This window comes from Hemicordylus capensis, chromosome 6 (genome assembly GCF_027244095.1).
Source record: "Hemicordylus capensis ecotype Gifberg chromosome 6, rHemCap1.1.pri, whole genome shotgun sequence".
NCBI classification, from domain to species: Eukaryota; Metazoa; Chordata; class Lepidosauria; order Squamata; family Cordylidae; genus Hemicordylus; species Hemicordylus capensis.
Window position 1 is genome coordinate 49,912,988 of NC_069662.1, and position 26,675 is coordinate 49,939,662.

Consider the following 26,675-nt stretch of genomic DNA (forward strand, 5'->3'; position numbering starts at 1 on the left):
TTCAATACTTTGAGGTTCCAGGAAGGGAAATGATGGATGTGAGAAGGAGATGGGTTGGAGGCGCCTCTAAGGAATCTGGAGATATTCAGATGAAGAGTGTGCATTCCCAGGCTCAGTATTGAGATGATTAAAACCGAGACCAGGACAGATGCTTGCCGTTTAAGCATATTCGGGCACAGATGGAGGTCCAACCCAGATTGCAGGAAGGCAAGGACTTCAGGGACTCCAGCGCATAAGGGGTTGAGGAGTTTGGCATGAGACCATCTGGAAAAAACCACCCAGGTTGCCTGGTATATCCTGTTGGTGGAAGGTCTCCAAGAGGCCAGGATGATGTCTTGTACTGTGTATGAATAACCTTGTGCCACTAGGTGCACATGCTCAACTTCCACACATAGAGCTGTAGCCACTCAGGAGCTGGATGGAGGAGAGGCCCCTGAGACAAGAGATCTATGCAGAGGGGTAGTTGCCATGGCGGATGAACTGAGGAGATCCAAGAACCAAGGTTGACATAGCCAGTGATCAGTTCTGCCCACTCCAGGACCACCATTCTGAGGACCTTGGGGATGATGGCTGTCGGGGGGAAATTACAGAGCAGAGTCCTTGCCCATGGAGCCGTGAGGGCATCCATTGCCTCCACCTGGCGAGACTGAAATATGGTGAAGAAATAGGGAAGGCAATGGTTGACCTCGGAAGCGAAGAGATCTACTTGAGGTTTTCCGAAGGTCTTGGTGATCTGAGAGAAGATGTCTGGGTGGAGGGTCCACTCCGCTGGCAGCTGAGCCAGTCTGCCCGTTGGTTCTCCAGGCCGCTGAGGTGTTCGGCGGTGACTGATGCCAGATTGGCCTCTGCCCCCTGGAAGAGGAGATCAGCTTAGGCCATTAGGGTCTTGGACCTTCTACTGCCCTGCCGGTTTATGTGGGCCTTGGTGGTCACATTGTCAGTTTGGATTAAGACGTGTTCTCTCTGTAAGAAGGTGCTGGAAGTGAATTACAGCCTGGCCGCCCGAAGCTCTAGCCAATTTACATTCTTCCGTGTCTCCTACAGTGACCATTGATCTTGAGCCAGCTAGCCTAGGCAGTGTGCTCCCTTTTCCAGCAGGCTGGCATCTGTGGTGAACACTATCTTTGATGGATCTGACAGGGAGAGGCCCTTGTGGAGTGCTGGGGAGCGCCACCACCTGAAGGACTGTCTGACTCTGGCAGGAAGACAGATCTGTTTGTGAGTGGAGGCCGTGATCGGATCCTGGCGTAGGTATAGTAGCCACTGAAGTGTGCGTGAGTGCGATCTGGACCATGGTGTGCATTCCATGCATGCTATCATTGATCCCAGAGTTTGGGAGAGCAGTATGAGGTCTGCAGAGGTACAATGGAGGGGGCGTAACTGCGGAGCAATCTTGTAACATCTTTCCTGAGGAAGGGAGATGGAGTCTTGTGCCATGTTGAAGATTGCCCCCAGGTGTTGAAGGGAGCGTGATGGCTGCAGATGGCTTTTTTCAAAGTTGACTATGAAGCCGTAGTCATGCAGGCATTGGAGAATGTGACAGACATCCCCCTGCGCCTGTTGGAGGGAGGGTACTCTGATCAGCAAGTTGTCCAGGAAAGGCTGAATGTGTACCCCCTGCTGGCATAGTTATGCTATGACAGCAATCATGACCTTGGAGAAGACCCTGGGGGCTGAGGAGAGCCCGAAAAGCAGTACCTTGTACTGATAATTATTGCCATCGTAAGAGAACCTGAGAAAGTTCCTGTGATCTTGTAGGATGGGTACGTTGAGACAGGCCTGCGAGAGGTCCACAGATGCTAGGGAGTCGCTTGGATGAATTGCTTCTTTGATGGTGTGCAGGGACTCCATCCTGAACTTTCTCTTCTTGATGAAGAGATTTGAGGTCCAGGTGTTTGAGGTCCAAGACTGCTCTCCAAGTGCCATCCTTCTTCGGAAGGAGAAATAAGAGCGAGTAGATGCCTTGATGTGTTTGTGTCAAGGGTACTTGTTCTATTGTCATTATCGGAAGAAGACGACGAATGGCTTGGGTCATCCAAAGATGTTTAATCGGGTTCCCTGAGCGAGGAGAAATCACGAAGCAGTGAGAATGTGTAGAGGCAAGGTCGAGTGAGTAGCTGTTGGTAACGGTATGGTTTAACGAAGGGCATTGGTCATCTGCTTTGGGCACCTCTGGCGATGATCAAGACGGCTTGGAGTGCTTACAGATGACTTTTATGAGTAGTCGCTCGCTTAGCCAGACAGAGCTCCCTTTCTTAGAAGTGGGCGACTTCTTGCATTTTTGTTTGAACTGTGATTGGTCCTTGCAATGTTTAGTATTTTATAAGGCTTTTCTAGGAGCTTTGCAAGAAATCGAGGAATCTGCAGCAGCAAGAGATAAAATGGCTGGAGGAGAAATCAGGTGCATTCGAGATGCCAATCTGGCCCACAAAGGAGATGAGGTAGAATTCTGCTCCAAAGGCAGGGCCTTCTGCAAAGGTTGAGGACCCTCCGAGAGGGATCCCCCAGAAGCTCCTCCACATGAGCCTGTTCCATGTAACTCTGAGCGGGAAAATAAAATGAAAAAAACTAAAGAGTACACCAATCAGCCAAATTTAAATGAAAAAATAAATTTAGCAGATATTGTAGACAAATAACTAAGGCAGCTTCCTTCCACCCTCGCACAATCTTGATAGAGGAGAGTGGGTAGGGAGAAGTAGTAGAGGATGGATAGGAATTCCAAAGATCTAGGCCAAGAAACTGAAGAGCTCTTTCACAGCCCTGTGTGCTTGAGCAAGATAGGATTGGAACTGGGGCTATGGTGCCTATGGCAGCAGGAAATCAAAGTCACGTGATCTAGTCCTATCTTGAGCATGCTTAGTACACAAACCTATCTGATGAGCTTCAGCACAGGGGTGTGGGGTGGATAACAAAACTGTGTAAAATAAACCTGTGAATATCACCTCCCAGATTCTGAATACTGCGGGAGGCACACAAAACCCACAATTGATAACACATTCCATCTCACTGATGCCCAGCTCACATTAAACCTCTATTATGCTGGATGATGATCCAGACATAATGAAAATGAAGTGGGCTATAGTTTTTTCACAAGACAGTTCTGCACATGCAGTGCCAGTTCTGGCAATGGAAGAAAAATATTGCTACTCAACAGCACTGAGTACTTCTCAGCACTCAACTACTTCAATGCTCCCAGAACAAAAAAGAAACCAGATGCATTTGCATCCTGTGATAAGACTACAGGCCATTTGTAGAACTAGGGATATAGATTCTCTATTTCCCCCCATAAAAAAATGTGTCTAGCTCTCACTGTTTGAAAAAACATAATCTCTGATGTGAGCCTTCCACAACCACTGCTTACACTGTCCTTACCCCTACCCTATACCTCCCTTTAAACATCCATGCTCCTGTGGAAATCATTAGTGGATATCCCCACACTACAATTATAAGTGCGTGTAATGAAGAAATTTACAAAACAGCACAATTTCACAGTGCCAATATGACGATTCTTTACAGTATAACTTTGCCTTTAAAAGTGGCAGAATGCCATCAGTCCTAGTTAGGAGAGTAATAGGTGCAGTTCTGTTATAGTCACTACAAGTGCTGCATTATGACATTTTTTTAGATTTATACAGACAAGACCTGCCACCCATTTATCTAAAGCAGAAGAGATATTTGCACTGCCTGAATAGATTACAGAACACATACTTTTTTCCACATTATTATTAATTTCCATGCAGAAAAATGTAATACATTAGGTGGGTCCCCTTACTGGGAAGCTTCACACAAAACTTTCAAGTTCAGTTATGCAACAGGAGCTTGCCCCTGTTGATCTGTTAAAGAATCATCTCTCTGCTTCCAGAATACTTTTCTTTGTCACAAACTAAAAATAGAAATTATAATCATTTCAGTAAGATCAGCTTAACTCACACAATTTAGTTTGAAGTTCTTGGGTTTCCCTTACTTATTTCTGCAGACAGCTAAACACATATACAAGTTTAAAGGCAAAAACACTGGACAGTGCTAATCTAAAATTTAGCAGGATCAAATGAGAATCAACCATGCTCCCAACATGCCTATGGCAGTTTATTATTTAAGTGATTCCAGACCTTCTGCTTCAAAAGCCTTTTGCCTTTCCCCTTCGTTTGTAAAAGTTCAGGCAGAAGGAAGAAATTTCTTCTCTAAAGGGGTTATTTAGCCTAGAGAAACAAAGAGAGGAGAGAGAATCATCTAAGGAACAGATTGCTCCTACATCTTTTTTTGTTAGGGAGAATGATTGTGAATACTAAAAGTAGCCACACTATATCATTTTTACATTTGAGTCTCCTGCAATTGAAGAGTACATGCTGTCTGCTGGAACAAGAAATCCAATGAGCGCCACAACTGTAGATGGATATCTGATCAAGTGGACTAGTCCTAGTGGAAAATAAGAAAAACCCAACAGCTATCCCAGGTGTTGCTTTCATGCTGAAGATGAGTGTACATCATTATTTTAATTAAATTAGTGCTAGTTTCACCCAATATTAAATATACTCCCATTCTATCTGCATTCTACAACTCCTTGTAGAGTTGCTGGAGTGCCAGACTAGGGCTAAAGAGTCCTAGCTTCAAATTCCCAAAACTCATTTGGTGATAGTCAATTATTATCTGTAGGCACATTATATGTGTGTGTTGCCTGGTTGCCTGACTAGTGACTACATATACACATACGTAAATAAGATGTATCTAAACTACAGTGCTAATAACATGTTTTTTTAACTTGCACTCTATGTTTCCCATTTTTCTCTTTTTTTTTCCTTTTTGGTCACTCTGGTTTTAAAGTTTCCTCTAACATTAATATCTAGTGCAGGAAAAATTGAAGTCAAGGTTCTTCAAAAATTAAGTAACAAGACTCAACTTGTCACATATTGTCCAGTAATGAGACTACAGTACAAGTAGTTGGACAATATTATACTGGTGAGCCCAACCCAATATTTTGATTTTTAAATTTTTTTAAAAAAATATTGCTTTTTCACATTAATTTCAGAAGTTCACTAATGAAAAACAAAATAATGCAATCTAAACAAAGATTAAAAAGGAACAGCACAGCCACAGAATTCATAGCAGGTCAAGAAATAAAAGATAATTTTCAAACAACTAACACAAAAAGGTTTTACCCATTTTTGAAACATTAGTAGGGAGAGGGCAGGCTATAATCTCTTGGTAGATAATTGCACAACAGGTCAGGAGAAAAGCACCTGTGACAAAGGGATGAGAGTGGGGGTTCAGTTCTTCTTACCTATGAGTTTCCCCTTATGTTAAGGGTAGGCTAGAAATTGCCATTACGTGTATCTTAAAGTTCTTCATTGGCAATTTGTAGTAAACAAGTTTATCTTTTTGTAATTTGCAGTTTAATCCTGCAGATATTTCATTATCTACACAATCATTAAAAGTCTCTTTACTCCAAGGTTTTGGGGGTGATAATGATATTGTATAAATGCAGTAATAAACAAAATCATCCTTAAAGCTTGCAATGAAATCAAAGGCCAAGACCAGGAGCAACTCCAGAATAATTAGCCTAGGGAGCAAAGGGGGAGCAAACAAAGTTATTAGGGGAGCAAAGATTTTGCTATACATTAAATACTTATAGAGGTAAAGTAATTAGCATAATTAAGGTAATTAATAAGTCTCCTACATAGTGGGCTGCACCAACTTCTGCAGCTTGTTCAGGGGTAGAATGAGAGTGAACAGGCTTCTTTAAACGATTTAAAATTATTAATTCCAGCTATATGACCAAAATCTTCTATGACCGTACTGACACCTTTCTGTAAAGTTCCAGTCTGGTAGATGAGGGAACAAGAAATATTGGGGGGGGGGGCTGCAACCTCTTGGAGGCATCGCTGACCAAGAAAGAAAAACATGAATAGGATTCCCACTACCACACCACCCCCAGAAAGAGTTTCCACCCAAGGAATCCATCCCACCCTCTCAGCATTATTCCTGGCTCTCTTGATTAAAGCACCTATTCAATATGCCATTCTGGTTATACATACCTATAAAGAGCAGTTGAAGACATGCCATGCTACCATTTAATTTATATTTATAAATGGGACAGCGATTATTGGAGACTTACGACCCAGCAAAACACTACAAAGCTTACACCAGAGTTGCTCAGTTATCCCAGCTGGACAAATTATTAAATATAAATGAGAGAGGTAAGAAAAACAAATGGTGAAATGGAAAGAGAAAAATAAGTAAGCACTAAAAGATAGCAAGGGTTTTTTAAGTATTTTTAAAAAGACACAAAGTCAGCACCTTGAAGTCAGAGCTGTTGATTCAATGGCGGACAATGAAGAACTGAGGGGAAACAGATGCTGTACTACTGAGGAGGTGGAGTCTCCTGCCAAAAATGCTAGCAGGGATAGAGAGCTTTAGAAGGTTCCCAACAGAGCTTCTGTGCAGGGACAAAAGCCCATTTGTGTGAACCAACAGATGATCACTAGAAGAACTCCAGTTACAGGCAAGCAACCTGTTATCATCCAGGTAGGTCATCAGAAGAAGAACCTTGCCAAAGCAACATTAGCTTGCTTGAAAATTCCCCCAAGGCCTCTAGACTTAATCCGTTACCGCCCTCACTGTGGATGACACTGGCTCAGACCCCTTCCAGTCTTGCTTTCCCCTAGGATTACAGCCTGGTCAAAACAGAACAGCTTCCCCTCCTCCAAACACTGATTAAAACTTTTATCCAAGAGCAGCAGAACAACTTCGCTCACTCTAAGAGAGAGAGAGATTATCTTGTATTCAGATACTATAACCAAATATAGCTTGTACACCTACATTTCTGCACCAGAGTAGCATAGAGTTTCCTTAATGACATCATGCTACTTCTAAACTGTAACAAAGGCTGTGAACAGTATTTTTTAAAAAAGTCTAAACTATGTAACATGGAACCCTAAAATTTGCAACGTAATTAAGCATATGTGCAATTTACTCTGCTTCTAAGATTCAAAGACCTGTATTCCTACACACACACACACACACACACACACACACACACACACACACAGGGGCCAAACGTAATGCAACACTGCCTGTTATTCGGGCTGACTCAGGCTTATTTTTTAAACTGCTGTATAAGGACCATAGTTGGGGGGGGAGGGATTTAACTCCCCCTGTCTGCCCTGCCTGAACCAGCACTATTTGACAAGAAAGAAAAGCTCTCACTGGCAACAAAGGGGGCTTTTTTGCTTTGTTAGCACATACAGATGCTGATCTGATCTGGATTAAGACTGAGGGTAGGGCTAAAGCTTCCTACCCCACCGCCAGCTGTTTCTTACTCAGAAACAAACTTATCAGTCCAAATGAATGGGTTTAATATGTACCTTTGCCTTCACAGGGCAACGGAAGGATGGAAAAAGCATACTAGACAAGAAAAGATAGTTTTTACTGACAAAGCCAACACATCTTTTACTATAAGCATCATTGAGGCTTAGTCTCCCTTTTTTTTCTTTATTTTTTAGTCTTTTCTTGGTTAGTTCTAGGGCAATAAATACCCACGTATGTGCGTGCGTGCATGCAAGAGAAAAAGGTTGATTATAGTGGGTTAGAATCTTAAACAAAAAAAGTTAAAGCAAAGATTCTATCACAGCCAGAAACTCAGTCCTTTGGCTATGCAGTCAATCACAACTCTGATAATCATTTCACCACTGATTCAAAGAACGTCAGGACCACTTGAAATTTCAGAAGAAGAAAAGGCAAACCGTTTCCAGAATTGTAACCAAAGTCATTTATACAGCATTTATCACTAAAATGGGAGTTCAAGACTCTAATGTAATGTACTCATAATAAACTCCATTGGTAATCTTTCCATGAAAAGTCAATGGACAGTTTGCTTCTTGGATCCCGTTAATGAATGCAAGCTTTCAGAAGAAAATAAATGGAACAGGCCTGAACTCAGCTGGACAGCTTTTGAAACATAGGCCCCTCCTCTTTTCACCCTCTTAACAGAGCCTTTATCAAAAGCAGCAGGACAAAATGACTAAGTTTCAAAGGCTGATGTAAATACTGTATCTTAAGCAATCTCCTCTAGTTTGGGTGCTACAGTTTCAAAATGCCTGTTCTGTTCCCCACACCCTTTTACAGGGATTTCCCTTCCCCAAGGTACAGGATTCTGTATGGGTTATGGCAAACAAAACATGCAGTCACAATCAGGTTAAGGAACCTAATGCCTACAGTCATATTAGTTCCTCTGCCCAAGCCCATACAACAACACTATAAAGTCCTTCCCTTCTGTCACTGCAGTCACAAAATATATCATCATCAAACTATTCTCCCTTGCACCCCTTTGGTCACAAGCCCTCCTTCCATGTTCCCTAAATTGGAAGGGCAGTTTAAGAATACCATCTTAAATGGTATTAAATCCAGTCAAGGGATTACATCCAGAGGCCTGTTTTCAATATCAGCACAGAGACAGACACATACTTACCTAGCTAAAAAATCTCGTTTATAGAGGGGAACAGGCACATGAATTCAAATACTGTAGTAAAGATTTATCCAGCTCAGCAACAGGAGAGAAAACCTGTGTATTATATTATCTTGTCTGAGGGATTCTGGGCATCTTGAAATCAAAATAATTCCTGGAACCAAGTAGAAACGCATCTAGCTTATGAAGGTTGGACAGAAGAAGATCCCTATTATAGTCAAGGCTGGTTTTTTGTAATTAAAATATATCTGAACACTACTAGGGTTTTATCATGATGGTACTCCTTTAGTAGTTATGTGTGTGTCATCTAGTGAGGAAGGAAGGTTTGTTGGACTATATACTAATGTATAGATAGAACCCATCTAATGGCAGAGCAGGGAAATGACTTGAATAGCAAGCCAGAGGTTGCCGGTTCGAATCCCTGCTGGTTTATTTCCCAGACTATGAGCAATACCTACATCAGGCAGCAGCGATTTAGGAAGATGCTGAAAGGCATCATCTCATACTGCATGGGAGATGGCAATGGTAAACCCCTCCTGTATTCTACCAAAGAAAAAGCACAGGGCTCTGTGGCTGCCAGGAGTCTACATCGACTTGACAGCACACTTTACCTTTATAAAATGTTTTATCAAGTCTGTTATATTTTAGAATTTTTATGTTTGACTGATAATTTTTTTTTAAAAAAAGCTAAAAAATTAAATTCCAAAATTCAGGTTAACACGGATAAAAGTTAAATATTTACAATGAGAGTTTCTAACTGGTTAAAGCGGGGTTCCCTGCCTTTTAAAATGTCTATCATTAGCCACCTAGTGGTGCAGCAGGGAAATGCTTGACTAACAAGCAGAAAGTTGCCGATTTGAATCCCCACTAGTATGTTTCCCATACTATGGAAAACACCTATATCGGACAGCAGCGATATAGGAAAGGCATCATCTCACACTGCATGGGAGATGGCAATGGGAAATCCCTCCTATATTCTACCAAAGACAATCACAGGGTTCTGTGGGCGCCAGCAGTCAAAATCGACTTGATGGCACACTTTACTTTTACTTTACCCCTGTCACAAATCTTCAGTACAAGTACCCCATAGAGACTGTATGTGCGCGCGTGCCCCCTGTGCACACAATCTCTATGTACCTGAATTGAAAATCTGCAATAGAAGGGGTACATTTATTTTTTAAAGGTTGGGAACCCCTGCTTTAGCCAGTTAGAAACTCTCATTGTAAATACTTAACTTTTATACATGTTAACCTGCATTTTGGAATTTAGTTTAAAATATTATCCCCCAAAAATGTCCATCAAGAAACAAACATTCTAAAATATAATAGACTTGATAAAACACTTCATACAATAGTTTATAGTCCAGCAAACTTTCCTTCGTGTGTGTGTACGTACACAGTTGTTATAGTTAGGGAGAAAAGCTACTCAATCACTAGCTCACATCCACATTAAGTTACTTATAAACAACCTTATTGAAATGAATGGGATAAACTTACTTGTCTAATTTTCTGAAGCCTGTCAGTCAGGCTGAGAGGAGGGGTGTGCTGAGTTTCAGCACATAGCTAGTCAGTCAGGAACAGAGGAGGAGGGTCTTCACTCTCCTCCCTCCCTTGCTACATTGGACACATTGCTAATGATGTGTCAGCTGTGAGCTGTCAATGCTCAGATAGGGAACAAATAGTGCAACTGTAGCATGGGGTTCCAGGATGGATCCAAGTACCCCTGAGAGATCTTCAAGTACTCCAGAGGTACTAGTACTACCTGTTAGGAACCCCTGGGTTAAAATAAATAATTTTTAAATAAATATTTATCCTAACCAGGTTTTCATTTCTGATCCTTTTAATTATTCAGTAACATTTGGGTCAGGATAGCGGTGACCTAAGGTACTGTGGCATCTGAGGTGAGGGGCCAAATGCTGCCTTGTCCCATGACCTTGCTGGGGACCAACCTTCTTTCAAAAACTTGCCCTCTAGCGCTTAATGTAGCACAAGGGCAAATATGCCAGCAACCGTTCCTCTCTCCTCGTGCTTTTTCCAAGCTTTGCAAAGAATTTGAGGAAAGGCAATCCTTGCAAAGCTTGCAAAACTCAATTAGTCCTGAAGGCTGCTCTGATGGTGACAACCACCTTGCTGGAACCCCAACAATCTGTCGCCTGAGGCAATACTTCACCTTGCCTCATGGAAGTGGCCCCCCCTGAGTCAATAATATTTCTCACTGTTTATGTGCTGATCAGAATTCTATTACTTGATTTGTAAGGTTTCGGGGCGGGGGGGGGGGATTGACATCAGTGGTCAGCATTGTTGGACCCACCCAGGCATCAACAAGAGGGCTCACCAACACCATTAGGGCTAAAATCCCCAAACTAAGAGAAAAAGCACTGTTCCCACTTCATATACATTTTAATGACTTGATATTGTGAAAAATATTGGTGGGAGGGTGGGGGAGATATCCCAGAATATCTTAAATCCATGTTGACAAGCCTACTGCACAAGCAACCTCGAGCAGAGGTGGAGCAAGCTAACATGAAAGCCCCCCCCACACACACACTACCTCTTTGCTGCAACTGTATGATCTAACTGGCTACAAAATTTTGGCCCTCCAGCTATACAACTCTTATCATCTGACTATTGGCCACTGTGGCTGGGGATGGTGGGAGTTGGAATTCAACAACAGCTTGAGAGCCAAAGTTGTGTACCCTAGTTTAATTCCGTCCAATCTTCTGGTGTGCATGATCAAACAGAGCCAGACAGAACAGCAGCAGAAACCACTGCCATGTGTGCTTTCTGGGCTTAAACTCTTCCATGGAACAGAAGTGGCTGCACCTCCTTGCTGCCTTGTCCAGCAGAATTTGGCACTGGCTCTGTGTGCGCAAGCACATGTGTATAAGGAGAAGGTGGAAGCCAGAAGGAAAAGCTGCAGGCAAGAGAGAGCAAGGCATTTCCAAGTTACCTTTTCATGAAGATCATAAAGCAACTTTTACTGCCGTTCTCTAAGATAATAATTTATCACCCTGCTTCAGAGCATCCCAATGCTGTGGTTTCTGGGACCAGAGCCATAGCAGGGAATTAAGTGAGCCACCAAATGCTTAGGTTTTATGCCAACATACAGCTTTTTTTGTCCTTTGGTTTCACCTCAAGCTGGAAGAAATTTTGCTCTGATTGAAAACCTGCATGGTCCAAGGTACATTTTGTCAAGTTATTGGAGCGAGATATTAACACAAGAATTTCTGGCAAAGGAGAACAAAGACTACCATCTTACAGAACTTCCACACCGACAGCAAAGCAGAGTTCTACGAAAGAACTTCAGTTATGCTGAGAATGCCATGGACAGAATCTTAAGTCAAGCTCAACCACATGGAATTGGGGCACAAAAGTACTACCTATGTATCAAATGTTGGTACATGGACACAAATTTAAACCATAAAGTTCATAACTATTGTCAGAGATGGAGCCATAGTCAGTGGTAGGGCATCTACCACTGTCAGAGATGTCAGGGGATAGGGCCACAGCCCAGTGGTAGATCATCTAATTTGCATACAGAATGTCCCAGGTTTAATCGCTGGCATAACTAGGTATGGTTGGGAAAGCAGATACCTGAAAGTCTGTGTAGACAATACCAAGCTGGTCTGATTCAGTATAAGGTAGCTTTCTATGTTAACAGACGTATTCCCTACAGAAACATTTTCTTTATGGCAATTGTGTATATAGTAAAATAACTGGCAAATGTTTTTTCATAACCTTGCAGACAATGAGGGATATATTCAGATGTTTCACAACATGCAGTTGTGCCAGTGTTAAATATATACCATTGGGTGTCCCTGTAAACAGCTTATATAGAGTGTCTTTAAAATGCATCGGGAGAAGAAGCACAACATTCAGAACAGGATTCTGAACTACTGGATGAGTGTGTTTTCTATAAAATAGTCAAACTCAATGATTTTGCCTTTTGAGCTCTGGAGAAGATAGAGGAATACTTTGCTAATGAAAAAATGGTACAATGGATTCTACAATTCAGTAGTTCTGCTTCTGTACCTAAAAGATTGATGAGGTCATAAGAGTTCCATCCACTTTTGAAAGTACATACTTGAAATTTCTTTATGTAACTGGTATGCTTCTTTTTCTTCCAGACATTTAAGTTGAGACATGCATACACATTGAGAAAGGATGTCTTTGCATCTTCACAAATGCACTTTTTGGAATGTTCAGATACATACCAGTCCAAAGAAATTAGTTTTTATCATAAGGACCATTAAGCTTTTTGCTTAAATGGAACAGATTTTCCAGCCAGAACACCTTTTTTAGCAGATAGCAGAATTTCCCCTAAATTAACTTCCAAAATCACGTGTGAAGAGAAGGAAGCTTTAAACCGAATCTGGATAACTCCAGTGATACACATACAGTTCTAGCTTCATTATAACAAATAAATGCTCTGCTCTGCAATAACGCAAATGGAATTACCACTAAAGATATGGTCATGTGATATACTTCAATTAGTGTCTGCAATTATGTATAGGAGGATATAGCAGTTTTAATAAATAATGTATCAGGGAGCTGGCATAGTGGCCAGGAAATTGATTCAAATCCCACCTCCATCAACCATGTGTTCACTAGATAACTTTAGGCAAGCCAGTCTCTCTGCCTCAGCATCCCCTCAACAGCATCTGCAATATGGAGGTAAAAATGCACACCTACCTTACAGGATTGTTGTAAGGATTACTGACAATATACATGAAGCACTGTAAATATTCAAAAGAGTTATGGTTTAAGTATATTTAAGTTAGCAACCCACAGTGCTCACACACTGCAGAAGTCGGCAATCTCTCTCAACTGAACAGTTATTACAGATTACAAAAGTCCACAGCACTTTAAAAACAGCTATTTAAAGGGCTGTGGGAGGAAAAAGATTTCCCCCAGAGTCTTTTCTATCCTAAAGTCCTATTATGTCATCTTTTCTAACATGTATCCTTTGATGATAAATCAATTGTACTATTTACCAATATAGTCACACATTTTAAAATTAGCAGTTATTCCCAAGAATGAAAACAATTAGGGCAACATCCTTGAAAAAATGGTGTTGCTATATTAGATCTAGCACAACACCTATTTTAATGTGAATTCTGCTGGTAGACAAAAGGGGATTTTTTTTCCACCATCCCCACCCAAAACTACAGGAGCATACTACAGTCTTTACCCAATGAGAACTGCACTTTACATCCATGTATTCTAGTCTATCAGGGGCGTGACCAACTGCTATCATACTCAGATCCATTTTCTTCTCAGAGAAAACCATTTCAGACAGAGAAAAAATACAGTCACAGAACAAACATGCTTTATATCTGTGTGTGACTGCGGTCCTTTAAGAAGCAGAACAAAAAAAAAAAAATCCAACACATTTAGATCCAGAAGCACTCATCTATATATTTCTTCTCACAACAGTACTATCATTATATTAACATAATGTGAGCCACAGGATTAAAATACAAAAGAGATAAAGCCATTTTCACTTCTCTCACATTTGTTAGTCTTGTTCTGCAGTCACACCCAAAATTTAGAATCGGAAATATAAATCCCATACTACTGTTCCGTACAGTGTAACAAAGCTAGGAGAGATGACCTATATAGCATTTCTTCCATCCCTGATTTCCACAAGCAGATGATGTTAACACAGAATATCTTTCCTTTCTTAAACTGCAAATCTATTCCCCCTCAAACATAATTCTCGAGGCAATACTGGAAATATGAGATGGACTGCAAAACATGGCACCGTTGATGTGAAAGGCAGCGGTGGGGGGGGCATCCTTTTTCTCTCCAAGATCCACACCTACTGCAGTACCAACAGCCTATCATTCACCATCACCCTCACAATCAAAATCAGTCTCCTGAACAGTAAACCAAGCCTACCAGAGATGGTTAAAGAAAAAAGAAAAAAAACGAGCAGCAAGGGAGTACTGGTGAAGCAAAAGAAGGTATCCTTAAAATTCACCTGCAACCCCAAGTGCAGCAACTGGCAACCACGATTTGGAACGTAGAAGGAATAAAGAGACTCATTTGTTACATTTTATTTAGTTTACGTTGTTTAAAGAAAACATGCCTCAAATCACAAAATGTTTGCTTTTTATACTATATTTCTAAACACCACCGTTCATTTTAGATAAATCAATAATCGTTTTTTTGTTTTGTTTTTTAATTCATAGACAGAGATATGCCTTGGGTATCTTCTCACATAACCAAGCCTACCCTTGAGGCGCCAGGAGACACACCCCTACTACCCCATTTTGCAATACAAGAATCTCTACTGAGTGCTGAAGGATGGAAAGGAGCCTTAATACAGCTACAATCGACCAGAGAGAAAAGCCTGTGTTAGTACTGCCATAAGCACTAGCAGGTGGCGAGCGAGCGCGTATTTCTTTGCAATAGGGCTTCTCTTTTCAGAGGGTGTGGTTAAATAAGAAAAAAGCGATTTAAATGGCTACAACTAGCAGGGTTTTGCAGATGTAAGGACGGCGTTAAAGGCTTACAGCTAGAGAACAAGCTACCCGCACGCCTACTAGCGCGTCCCAACCTTCCATTCAACCCAAATTACGCCAAGCGCACTGAAGCCTCCTGCTCCGAAGCCTTTGCACGGCACGACACCTCCCCCTCTAGCCATTGCAAGCTCCTTCCCTCCGTAAGTGCACGCACCTGTGCGCTTAACACACCCCCTCCCGTCCATCCCCAACACCCAAAGGTTTGCAAAGTCTGAAGGCGCTCGGTGTACCTGCTCTGCTAGGAGCAGATTGCACCGTGGTGGTGGAAACTCCTACCTGGCGCTGCGGCTGCTAATGCTGCTGCAGGGAGAGCTCTCTGGAAAGTCTCGCTCACCAAAGCCGGGAGGAGGGGGAGTGACAGGAGAGAAGGAGAGTCAGACAAAACGGGAACGCGCACAAGCTCCGGAACCTTCGCAGGGAGTCCTGCATGCGCGTTCCCAAGGCCCTCCCAGCTCCTCTAGAAACAAGGCGGCTCTCCCGCGCCGAAACGCTGGCAGAAGGGACTCCACCGCGCATGCGCCTAATGCTCGTTCGTGTCCTCTTTCAGAGACACCTCCCTACAATCGCTAGCATGACGCGCAAGCGCAGATTATTTGCGCTCCCCCAACCTGTGTTCTTTGTCTTCTTTGGAAAAATTGTCGGGTTTTTCCCAGCACCTTTGGGAGCGGCACAACCACGAGCGCCAAAATTTATCAAATGAAAATAGTTTCCCTTCTATATAACACGTGAGATACTAGCTCGATCTAGAGGCCAAGAGGTATTTGCTAAATTGCTGTTAACGGGCTGCTGGTTCGTGGTTCAGTCAGGATGGAAATCCGAACAGCCTTATTTCTAGAACACGCACCTGTTTACATGTATGCACCACAACTACTACCACTTCTATTAAAATTTCAGAATTCAGTATGTGCTGACAAAGATACCCCCCAAACAGGAACACTTACGTACTGGTATTCTTGCACCAAAGACTACTGCTTGAGCCTGCTCTCCGACCTACGTCTTGTACATTTTTTTCTACACCTCCGACCTACATCTTTTCTGTTGCTGCTATAGTGTACTCATAAGCAATTAACGCCACAAAACAAACCAGAGACAAACGTTGGTTTATAGCGGTAGTTATGGGTTTGGTAGCTCCCTCTGAACTGCAGAAAGCAAGGAAATTTTGTGACCCATGAGGCTCAGCCATGGCAGTATGAGATCTGATGCCCAGCCTGAGACATTGTAGTGGCCTACAAAATCATAAATGCGGATTAGTGTTGCAGCAATGTTTAAGAATAACTTGGTGGTAACATGTGTCTCTGTGCATATAGTGAGTGCTGTTGCTTCAGCAGGCAACAACGTCAATCAGTACAGTTAGTAAAATAGCAGCACTCGCTATATGCTCAGACACACTTATTACCAAATGCCTCTGCTTGTGCTGCTGCCACCAATCTAAGGAGGCAGTGGATTGGAACATGGAGGACTGAGCCAAATTGTAATTCCATATTTATGATTTCATAAGCCAGTACAATATCTTACTTAGACTGGACATCATGTCTCAAACCCCATAGTGTGAATATCATGGGCCATTACATTTCTTTGCTTTTTGCAGTTTAGTTGGAGCTGCCACACCTATAGCTATCCCTGTAAACGTTTTGCTTCCATTTAATTTCCTCACTTTTTAAAACAGAGAATCCCATATGTGCCACATACAAGGAAAGTGGAAATATTGTTTTAGATTGCAAGGCATCATAAAGACGCAGACATGAGAGCTTAGGTTTTAAAGAAGCCGCAACTTTATTTGGCAAAGCCTGAGAGAGAAAATGCAGTGCTGCTTACGTGATTCTTTTCCATTTCTTGCTTATCCTAATAACTGTTGGAAGTTAAGGACTTTGCGCTGTCTCGTCTCAGACAGTGGAGGACAGACTAGTGAGTCAGAGGGCTAGAGGGTCAAGACATTGGTCATCCTTTCTCCACTGACATTGGTCATCCCTTCTCTACTAATCTGACACTATCCCTTTGAAATGTAGATTGGTACTCTGAGGGATTAACTTCCTTCCTCTCTCTCTTCCATACCTGTCCTTCTACCTTGCAACATGGCAAGCCCCTCTCCCTGCACCATGTGTGCAGAGAAGATGCAGAATCCATCTGCATCCAGCTAGATAGATAGATTAGAGATCCTAACTCCTCACTTTCCTATCTAGAATGGAGTTCTTATATATTGATTTGAAACTATGAATTGGCTCCAAGTTACTTTACTCTCAGCATACACGCATGCCTAAGCAAATTCCGCTGTGTTGTGCCTCTGTGCACTCTGCTATATTGAGAAAGGGATTCTCTCACCACAGAGAATTTCCAACAATAACAACCCTGTAAGGTAGCTTAGGTTGCCCTTTACACTGCTGAGCCAAGAGGTCAGAAATGTATATCTTAACACACACATGTACGCATGCATGCACGCACGCACGCACGCATGCGCACACACACACACACACACACACACAGAGAAAGGGATTACAATACATGCCTCTGCCTCCCTCCATTCCAGTCAGCTAAGCCACAATGTTTCCCCTCCCCTTTTCTCTCTCCTTACATATGTTCTATAGAATATACCAAGGCTTGGAGGCTATTCTGGACTGGATGGGGGCAAACAAGCTGAAACTTAATCCAGATAAGACGGAAGTGCTCTGGGTTGGTCGAACTGTTCAGCCGAGTAATTAGGTAAATCTGGTCTTGGACAGGGACACACTCCGTCTGAAAGACGAAGTCCGCAGCTTGGGGGTGCTTTTGGACCTGACGTTGTCCTTGGAGGCACAGGTGGTGGCGGTGTGCAGAAGCGCCTTTTACCAACTACGCTGGTACGCCAGCTGTGACCCTACTTGGCGAAGTCGGACCTGACCTCAGTCCCTCCTGCATTGGTAACAGCTAGACTGGACTGCTGCACTCTATGTGGGGCTGCCCTTGAAGACTATTCGAAAGCTTTAACTGGTCCAGAATGCTGCTGCAAGGATGCTCGTGGGTGCAAGTCACTTCATGAGTATCACACCCATCCTGCAGGAGCTTCTTTGGTTACTGGTCCACTTCTGGGCTAGATTCAAGGTGCTGGTCTTGGCCTTTAAATCTCTACACAGCTTGGGGTCTGGGGTACCTGCTGGACTGCAGTCACCCATATGAACCTGCCAGGGCCCTCCGTTCATCATCTCAGGCCCTGCTCATGGCCCTGAGATCCAGTTGGTGGGGACTAACAGAGATCTGGTTGGGGGGGACTAGAGACAGGGCCTTTTCGGTTCAGGTCTCTCAGCTTTGGAATGCCCTCTCTGAAGAGCTTCGCTATGCTCCCTCCCTCAGTGTTTTTTTTGGGGGGGGAACTAAAAACACATCTTTTTAAAGAGGCTTTTAATGCTACATCTTTGGTTATATCTGGTAGGTTCTTTAGTTTTTATAAATCTCAATTTTTAGCTTTTAACATAACTTTTAATTTGAAATTTAATATTGATTGTGGTTTTAAATCTGACTTAACTTGTTTACTTCATCTGGTTAATTTTATTATTTTTATTGTATATTTTATCTATTTTATTGTTGTGAGCTGCCTCGAGCACTAGTAAGTGTACTGGAGGGGCGGGGTATAAATGTTCCAAATAAATAGGTACATAGATAATATTCTGCACTGACTGCAACTGAGCACTTGTGAACCTGATGTTACCACAGAATCTAATGAGAGCAATTTCCTTAATTTGTAGAAATCCAAAACATATTTATTGTGACAAACCCATGAAAGGCCCCTCATACAGAAGACAGACTATCGAAAGCATTGACCCGAAGAAACTGAGTCAGTGTGGGCTTCACTATTAAGTTAGCAAATCTTCAGTTATAAATATAAAGGTGGGGGCATGTGGAAAGGACCTGACCGTGGTGGTGAGGTTTCATATTGCTTTTCAACCTCTGCTCCTCATAACTTAGCCATTTCCCCACAGATTTTTTTTTTTAATGGCACATTTGTTCAGCAGGTGACTCTGAACTTTAAAATGCCTGTTCTAACACAACTAATGCAAAAGGAACACTTTGAGAAACCACAGAAGATCGGGCAGAGGGGAGGTCGGGTGAAATAAGACAGAAAGCTGTTTTACCTCTCCACCCCCACCCCTGTGCCTGTGTAATAACCTGTCATACACTGGCTTCTGAAGCAGATTGCTTAAGCACATCTCCAACTGAATGTATGTACAGATGTATGTATGTGCCTGCTGGCTCCACACTGTACACACATTTGTCAGGTGAGAAAGGGCCTATGTGCATATAGGGTATGCTATGCACATAGGTTTCATCCAGATTAGAGCCCTTGCCCATTCAAAGGTTCTCCATCTCATGGAGGCAGGGCCAGATTACAACATGCTGAGGCCCTAAGCTATGTCAATCTTTAAATGCCCCATAGCATTGCAAAATGAGCTGGAAGTCCTGACCCACTTTATCACTCACACACACCTCTCACTGCACTCCTCACAGTTATAGCAGCATTCATTGGAAGAGACTAACATTGCCTATAACCATGATGGTGGGCAATGATCAGAAACCAGGTCCCAGTCTAATCAAATTTGGATATAACTCTGTTACTTCTGCACAGACTTATACATTCAATATGACAAAACATGGTGTTGCCATATAAATATTTTTTTTGTCCTCTCAGAACAATAATGATTATTTTAGAGTCGTATTTTCCTTTCTTATTGATTTTTCAATCAATTACATACAACTTGAAGTTTAGTCATATTCAGAGGCCCCTCTTAACATGAGGTCCTAAGCTGTAGCTTTCTTAGCTTGTGTCTACATCTGGCACTGCATGGAGGGAGCCTAAGCCTGCTGTTTGTACACTTGTAGTCTCTTTCAGATCTTCTGATGTATGAGCGTATGGGGTGGGGCCAGTAGCCACAAGCAGACACACTCTTCCCACCCCTTGCACATTCAAAGGAATGTGTGAAACAGGCTTTAATAAACTGTCCTTCACAATTTCGTTCCTTTCTTTTATGTAAGCATGTTTACACCCACAATTAATCTGACTGAACGTACTAGTGAATAACTGCTAACACATTCAGCAACATTTACTATCTTAATACATTTCAGAGGGGAAGCAGAGTTAGCCTAATGCAGCAAGTCTGATGGCACCTAACCAATGTATTATTACATAAGCTTTCGTTGGCCACAGCCCATTTTGCCAAATGGATAAAGTTTTTTCATCAGTTGAGAGATGTGTGTGTGTGTGTGTGTGTGTGTGTGTGTGTGTGTGTGTATAGAGAGAGAGAGAGAGAGAGAGAGAGAGAGAGAGAAGTCAGAAGCCAAACAGACATGAGAAGAAATAGGCATGTCACGTTACTATAGGCAGCTCATTAATGAGGTGAGGTTAGGCAGGAGCCTCAGGCAGCGCCTGCATCTTGGGGCAGCAAACACAGGCATCCTGCCCTGCCCCACCACCTGCAGACATTGCCTCACCTCACCTCGAGCTGCTGCTGCTACTCCCAACTCTCCACCTCCCTCCCTCCCCTCATGGACATTTCCTGGCAGCTTAACTTCTGGACAGTCGGGCATTTAAACTGGAGATCAGTAGGGAGCCCATCTCCAGTTTAAATGCCTGAGAAGGCTAAGCAGTCCGGTGATCCTGTGCAATGGAAGGGAAGACAATTAAGACAGCAGAGCTGGGCGCTCTCTCATGCTCTCCCTCCACTTCTGCCTATGGGTGTCCATCTAGCTAGATGGTTGCTTGTAGGTGGAAGGTACAGGGAGGAGAAAGAGAGCAAGATATAAAGTGCCCAGCTCTGCGCAATCCATCACCTCCCTTCCCGCCTCCCTCATATGGGATCACTATGCTGCTTAGCCTTCTGGGTGTCCGACATTTAAACTGGATATCGCAAAGGACAGTGAGTGGAACGGATCATATTTAAGGGTAGACAGTAGGTCGGGGTAGGCAATCTTTGACACTGCAGCTGTTGTTGAATGACAATTGCAACTGGGAATGATGGTAATTGTAGTTCAACAACAGCTGAAGTGCCAAAGGTTGTCTACTCCTGCAGTAGATCCTAGGTGACTGATGCATTTGAGAGGCTTTAGCTGTGAGCTGTAAGTGACAACCAGTGGCGGTGTTCTTTGCTGAGCCTGTCCTGTACTAGGTCACTCCTGAGTTCCTGTTGGCCTTGTTAATCTTTTTCTTCACTTCTCCAGGTAGGTCTTGTAATTTACATAACTACAAGACCTAAGGCTTGACATAAATGCTACAGAAGTTTGTGTGAAGATCAGAAGCAAATAATGTGGTTATATCTTAGGACTATATTTGAACATAAAGGGACCACTTCTGTTCAAGACAGGTTTAAGGTCACATGTAGTTTGCCCTCAGTCCATGCAAGCTTCCTCTGGTCCTATGTTCCACAAAGCTTCTATCCATAAGGAATTCATATTTTAAGATCTTTATACTGAAAACAGGTACAAGCAAATAGAACAGTCATAAGAACAGCCCTACTGGATCAGGCCCAAGGCCCATCTAGTCCAGCATCCCGTTTCGCACAGTGGCCCACCAGATGCTGCTGGAAGCCACAGGCAGGAGTTGAGGGCATGCCCTCTCTCCTGCTGTTACTGTTACTCCCCTGAGTCAATTTAATCTGTAATGCTGGGTCAGCCAACACCAGATCCCCATTTTGCAAAAGTTATCAAAAGAGCAGGGAGCTATACTCAGAAAACAGCCACACTGATCTCTAAATGGAAATGATCTAAATAAATTGAAACTATAGTAATTATTGCATTGTGATGTGGCAGGTAGAATATACCTCCTGATTTGCAGTCTTGATTTGCAAAGGAAGGCAAACCTTGATTTGCAAAGGAAGGTTGGACATTGAGGCAAACGTTGGTTTGCCACTAAAACAGGCTTGGAAGCCGTAGATTGGAAAGCATGAGAAGAGGAGGAAACAGGAGGAAGCACCATACTGAATCCATCACTCATTGGGGCTCATTCCTGTAGTGCCAAATCACAGTCCAGTGATTTGAATGTAACTGCCACACCTTTATTTATTTCTTTATTGAGTTTGTAGACCACCCCAACCTTCCATCTCTGGGCAGTTTACAACAACATAACACACATTCAAAATGAAAACCACTTAAAACAATTTAAAATTACAGTACAGTTAAAAAGCTTGAGTTAAAAAAAATCTTTAGATACTTTTAAAAAGTTGTCAGAGATTAAGAGGCTCTTATTACAGTAGGAAGCACATTCGAGAGTCTTGGAGCAGCAACAGAGAAGGCCCATCCCTATGTAGTCACCAGACAAGCCGGTGGCAACTGCAGACAAACCTCTCCCGATGATCTCAATGGTCAGTGAGGCTCATGACAAATAAGATGTTCTCTTAAATACCCTGGGCCTAAATAGCTTTATAAGTTATCACCAGCACCTTGTAGTTTTCCCAGAAACCTATTAGGAGCCAGTGTCACTCTTTTAGTATAGGAGTAATATGGTCCCTCCAAGATGACCCAGAGACCAACCTGGCTGCCAGAAACTGCAGTTTCTGGACTATGTACAAAAGCAGCCACACAGAGAGCACATTGCAGTAGTCAAGTCTGGAGGTTACCAGCATATGTACCACGGTTCTGAGGCCATTTATCTTGAGAAATGGATACAGCTGCACTGGCATATCTGCCGAAGCTGATAGAAAGCACCTCTGGCCACCGCCTCAACCTGGGACACTGGGTTGAGGAACACAGAATTGTGTTCTAAGGAACACAGAACTATGACTCCTAAAATACTTCCTTTGAGCATCACCAACTTATTTAACTGTCACCGTGTGTGAGGCTGTTCTCACGTGCAGCCTAACCCAGGCTACGGTTGCCCAGCCTGGGTTAGGCTGTGTGTGATATAATCACCAGGACTGGGCCCAATCCCAGCAGGCCAGCGCCACCTTGCCTGGCTTTGTAGTCCAGCTACTAGCTGAGGTTTAGGAAGCGAGTGCTCCCTAAACCTTGGCTATGTGCTCGTGTGTAAGCCGGGCTGATTCCAGCCTGGCTGCACACAGATTCGAGAACCTAGAGTGCACATCTCTTGGGGGAATCCCCCCATGCACTGTGCATGTTGCACAGTGCATTGTGGGATACACAGAGGCTGGGACAATGAGTCCCAGTCTCTGTTTACCAGCACTGCTGGGAGCAGCGTGGATTCATCTGCGCTACTCTTAGCAGTGCTGGTTGTGTGAGTGTGCAGCTTGCGCACAGTCCAAGCTGTTAGCAGTCATCTGGGGGAAGGTCGGTTGAATCTTGCCTCCCCCCACCCCCACCGCCCAACTGTGCGTGTGCCTCAGTCTGTGCTACCTTACTTCGCAAATACTAATAAGCAGGGGCGTAGCTATAATTGAGTGAAAGGGTTCGAAGAACACGGGCCCCCAGCTCCTGAGGGCCCTCCAGCTCCACCCCTCCCTATTTTCTTCATTATCTCCCTCATTCTGGGGGACCACCAAGGAGAGGGATGAACACGGGCCCCTTCTCCCCTAGCTACGCCCCAATAAGAAATTTTGAGTCCTATGCTTATGTTGGTACAAATCACATAAACAGGTGCATTATTATATAGTAAACACACACATTTAGATATGGTTTTCTGCATGTTCTAGCTTCCTTGCATTTTCTCATGTGATATCCCTTCATGATTTTTGCTCAGCTCCCAAATCATTTTCGATTTGCACTTGAATGATTCATCAGAATAAAAAATAATAGTTAAATACTTGAGGTTGTCTGATTAGAGAAACCTCCTGCAGTTTTTCCATCCCTAAATCCAATTACAGGGGATAAGTAGCCATGGAATAGAATGGTAGTAATTCTATTGAAGGATCTACAATAAGTGGCTAAGCCATCTGAGTGATTTAGCTGCACCAGAATCTTACAGAGTAATTTTTTGTTGGCCTATTTTTAGACACTTTCACCATAATTACCACCGTCAAAGCCTTGCTCCCCAGTCTGAGAGGTCTTGCTCACTCCTCATCCTCTTAAAAATTGATGCAGAAGTTCAAAAAAGATTCAGACATTAAATATAGAATTGTGTCTTCAACATGTACACCAGCTTTAGGTATATATCACATTACAGTATATATTTTTTATTTTTCTTCCCCATTTGAAACCGAATAAGACAACTGAAATTGACAGGACTAGGCTAAGAATGAGATCTGAGAAGAAAACATAATCAAGCATAGCATCAAGATTTTTAGCTTGAATAGAAAAACAATTACATCAGTAAAGTTTGGAAGAAAAATAATAATCCTCATTGACTTCCTAAAGTTTCCACTACACAAAACCTGAAAGAGAGAGAGAACAGGGAGGACAAAGCAGAAGAATCCCATCTGAGGCAGAAAAGGGCATGTCTGGGCTGCTGGGCACTATGACATGCTTTAACAACATTATAAGCAGGAGAAGAAAACATTCTTCTTCCAGTTGCTGGGATGGCACTGATGAAAAGAATGTTCCAACATAATTGACTGGGCTAGTAGAGTTCAGAATATTTAGTATTTGGCTTGAGAAGATGATAGAGAATGGATGCCATCTTGTGATACTATACCCCATGTTCAGTGAGACTAAAGGCATAGCTGGGAGATAAAGTGGGAAGGGCTCTTAAATTGTTCTGAAAGGCTTAGAATTGTAAAGAGTTGGGAAAGGATTATTAGGGAAAGTGTGCTGTACTGCCCCATGTAAAACAGAAAGCTGACTGGGTGAGGAGAAAAATAAATAATGTTTAGTTGTTCTGTACTAGTGTATTAATGGGTCTGGATATTGTTAGTTATTAGGGAAAGAGCTCAGTGCATGTAGAGAGCTGGTCTTGTGGTAGCAAGCATGACTTGTCCCCTTAGCCAAGCAGGGTCTGCCCTGGTTGCATATGAAAGGGAGACTAGAAGTGTGAGCACTGTGAGATATTCCCCTTAGGGGATGGAGCTGCTCTGGGAAGAACAGAAGGAACAAGTTCCTTCTCTGGCATCTCCAGGATAGGGCTGAGAGAGATTCCTGCCTGCAACCTTGGAGAAGCTGCTGCCAGTCTGTGTAGACAATACTGAGCTAGATGGTCTGATTCAGTATATGGTAGCTTCCTATGTTCCTATAATATACTACTCTTCCTGATGCCTAATGTGAAACAATTAATGTTTCTAAAAGGGAGGGAGCTCCTTTAAGTAGGAAACATGCAAGTCAAAATAGTGGTAAGGTTATATTAGGAGGATGTTTGTGTCTGGACGTCTGCTACAGTATATTTGGGTTGGAACCAGGAGGAGGCCCTCAAACAGGGGATGGGAGTGGGAATGGATCGGGGGCCAAGGTGGAAAATTGAATGGTGTTAAGTGGTTTAACTATTATTTTATGTGTGGGGGCGGGGAGTTTAACCCACACAGAAGTTGGCCACATTCGCACATAACATGAAACCCACTGTTCTGTTCCCCTCTTCCCTCTCTCTCATGTCCTCATTTGCACTAGGGATGTGTTCAAAACACAACTTGGTGTCTGAATTGCAGCACAATCCTTTTAAAACCAAAGGCTTACACAGCCCCTTTAGCATGGAGGAGAACAAGTCCATGCCTTCTCCTCTGCTTGCTGCCACTTCAGTAATTGCAGCACTTATCCCAGCTATGATTACACACCAGCAGGGCATCTCCCAGCTGTCCCTGCATGCCAGTGAAGCACAGGGGCAGCTGAGAGATGCCCCGCCATAGCGTTATAATAGCTGGGGAGGAGTGCCACAATTACAGAAGTGGCACCGAGCAGAAGAGGAGCAAGTATGGACGTGCTCTCCTCCAAGTTAGAGCGTCTGTGTAAGACCTTGGTTTTAAAAGGATTGTGCTGTGATTCGGATGCCGAATTGCATTTCGAGCACATCCCTAATTCGTATGTAATGGACAGAAGGCTCTCTACAGTCAGGGAGACTGTAGAGAGGAGGGGGAACTGGCTGTGTGGGCTTTCTTTTTGACCCAGCAGCCAATCACAGCTGGAGCGAGGGAGAAACGTCCTCCTTCAACTCTGGTTGCTGCAGAGTGGGTCTGAGGAGCAGCATTCGCATTTAATGCTGGCACCACCAAACTGGAGTTAGAGGTGATGAAACCCACTATAAACCAAAGGTACACATCAGAGTCTCGGAGGGGAAACTGTGAGTAGATTTTCAGTCCGAACTGCAGATGCACGCATTCGAACATACACAAATTTCAACCAGAGGCCCTTTAACTCTGGTTACATGCAAATGCAGTCATTGTGAGATTAAATGGAATAAATTTTTGAACAAGTAATATTGCATCATTCAAGCTTCCCTTAAAAATGGAAAATGCAAAACGTGAAAACATTCAGATCCAAGGCCACTTCCCTAAACCATACATATATTTATTGTAAAGTCCACTAATAACTTGAAATAGCATCAGAGGGGCACTGCTTTAATTATGTTGATGTACAATGTATAGTCAGCAGCACTTAGGAGTCCTGCTTGCAGCATTATAACATCTGGAATAATACAGGTCAAGTATTGCTTATCCGGACTGCTTGGGACCGGATAAGTTCCGGATTTTTGACTTTTCTGGATTTTGGAATTGTCCATAAATAGTAAAGTGAGGTGGAACTCTCGCGAGAGCATGCAAGAGTTCCAGCGGTGGCAAGGAGGCGGCGGCAAGGAGGTGGGCAAGTGGAGGAGGCTAGCAGAGGAGGCGGGAGGCGCTGGTGGCAGCAGGATGGCCC

General features: G+C 43.1%; 1 protein-coding gene across 13 annotated transcripts in view; it reads right to left on the reverse strand.

Annotated features, from left to right (window-relative positions):
• Positions 1-26,675, reverse strand: part of LOC128330410 (microtubule-associated protein tau-like) — a 167,752-nt gene that overhangs the window by 132,755 nt on the left and 8,322 nt on the right. For 7 of the 13 annotated variants that reach the window (XM_053263273.1, XM_053263269.1, XM_053263267.1 and 4 more), the window contains exon 1: positions 15,264-15,468. The exons of 3 other annotated variants lie outside the window; for them this stretch is intronic. The gene's annotated coding sequence lies outside the window, so the exon portion shown is untranslated. Of the gene's footprint in view, positions 1-4,109; positions 4,127-13,973; positions 13,993-15,217; positions 15,469-26,675 lie in introns of those variants that run through there. 3 more of the 13 variants (XM_053263265.1, XM_053263271.1, XM_053263266.1) reach the window with 3 other exon arrangements.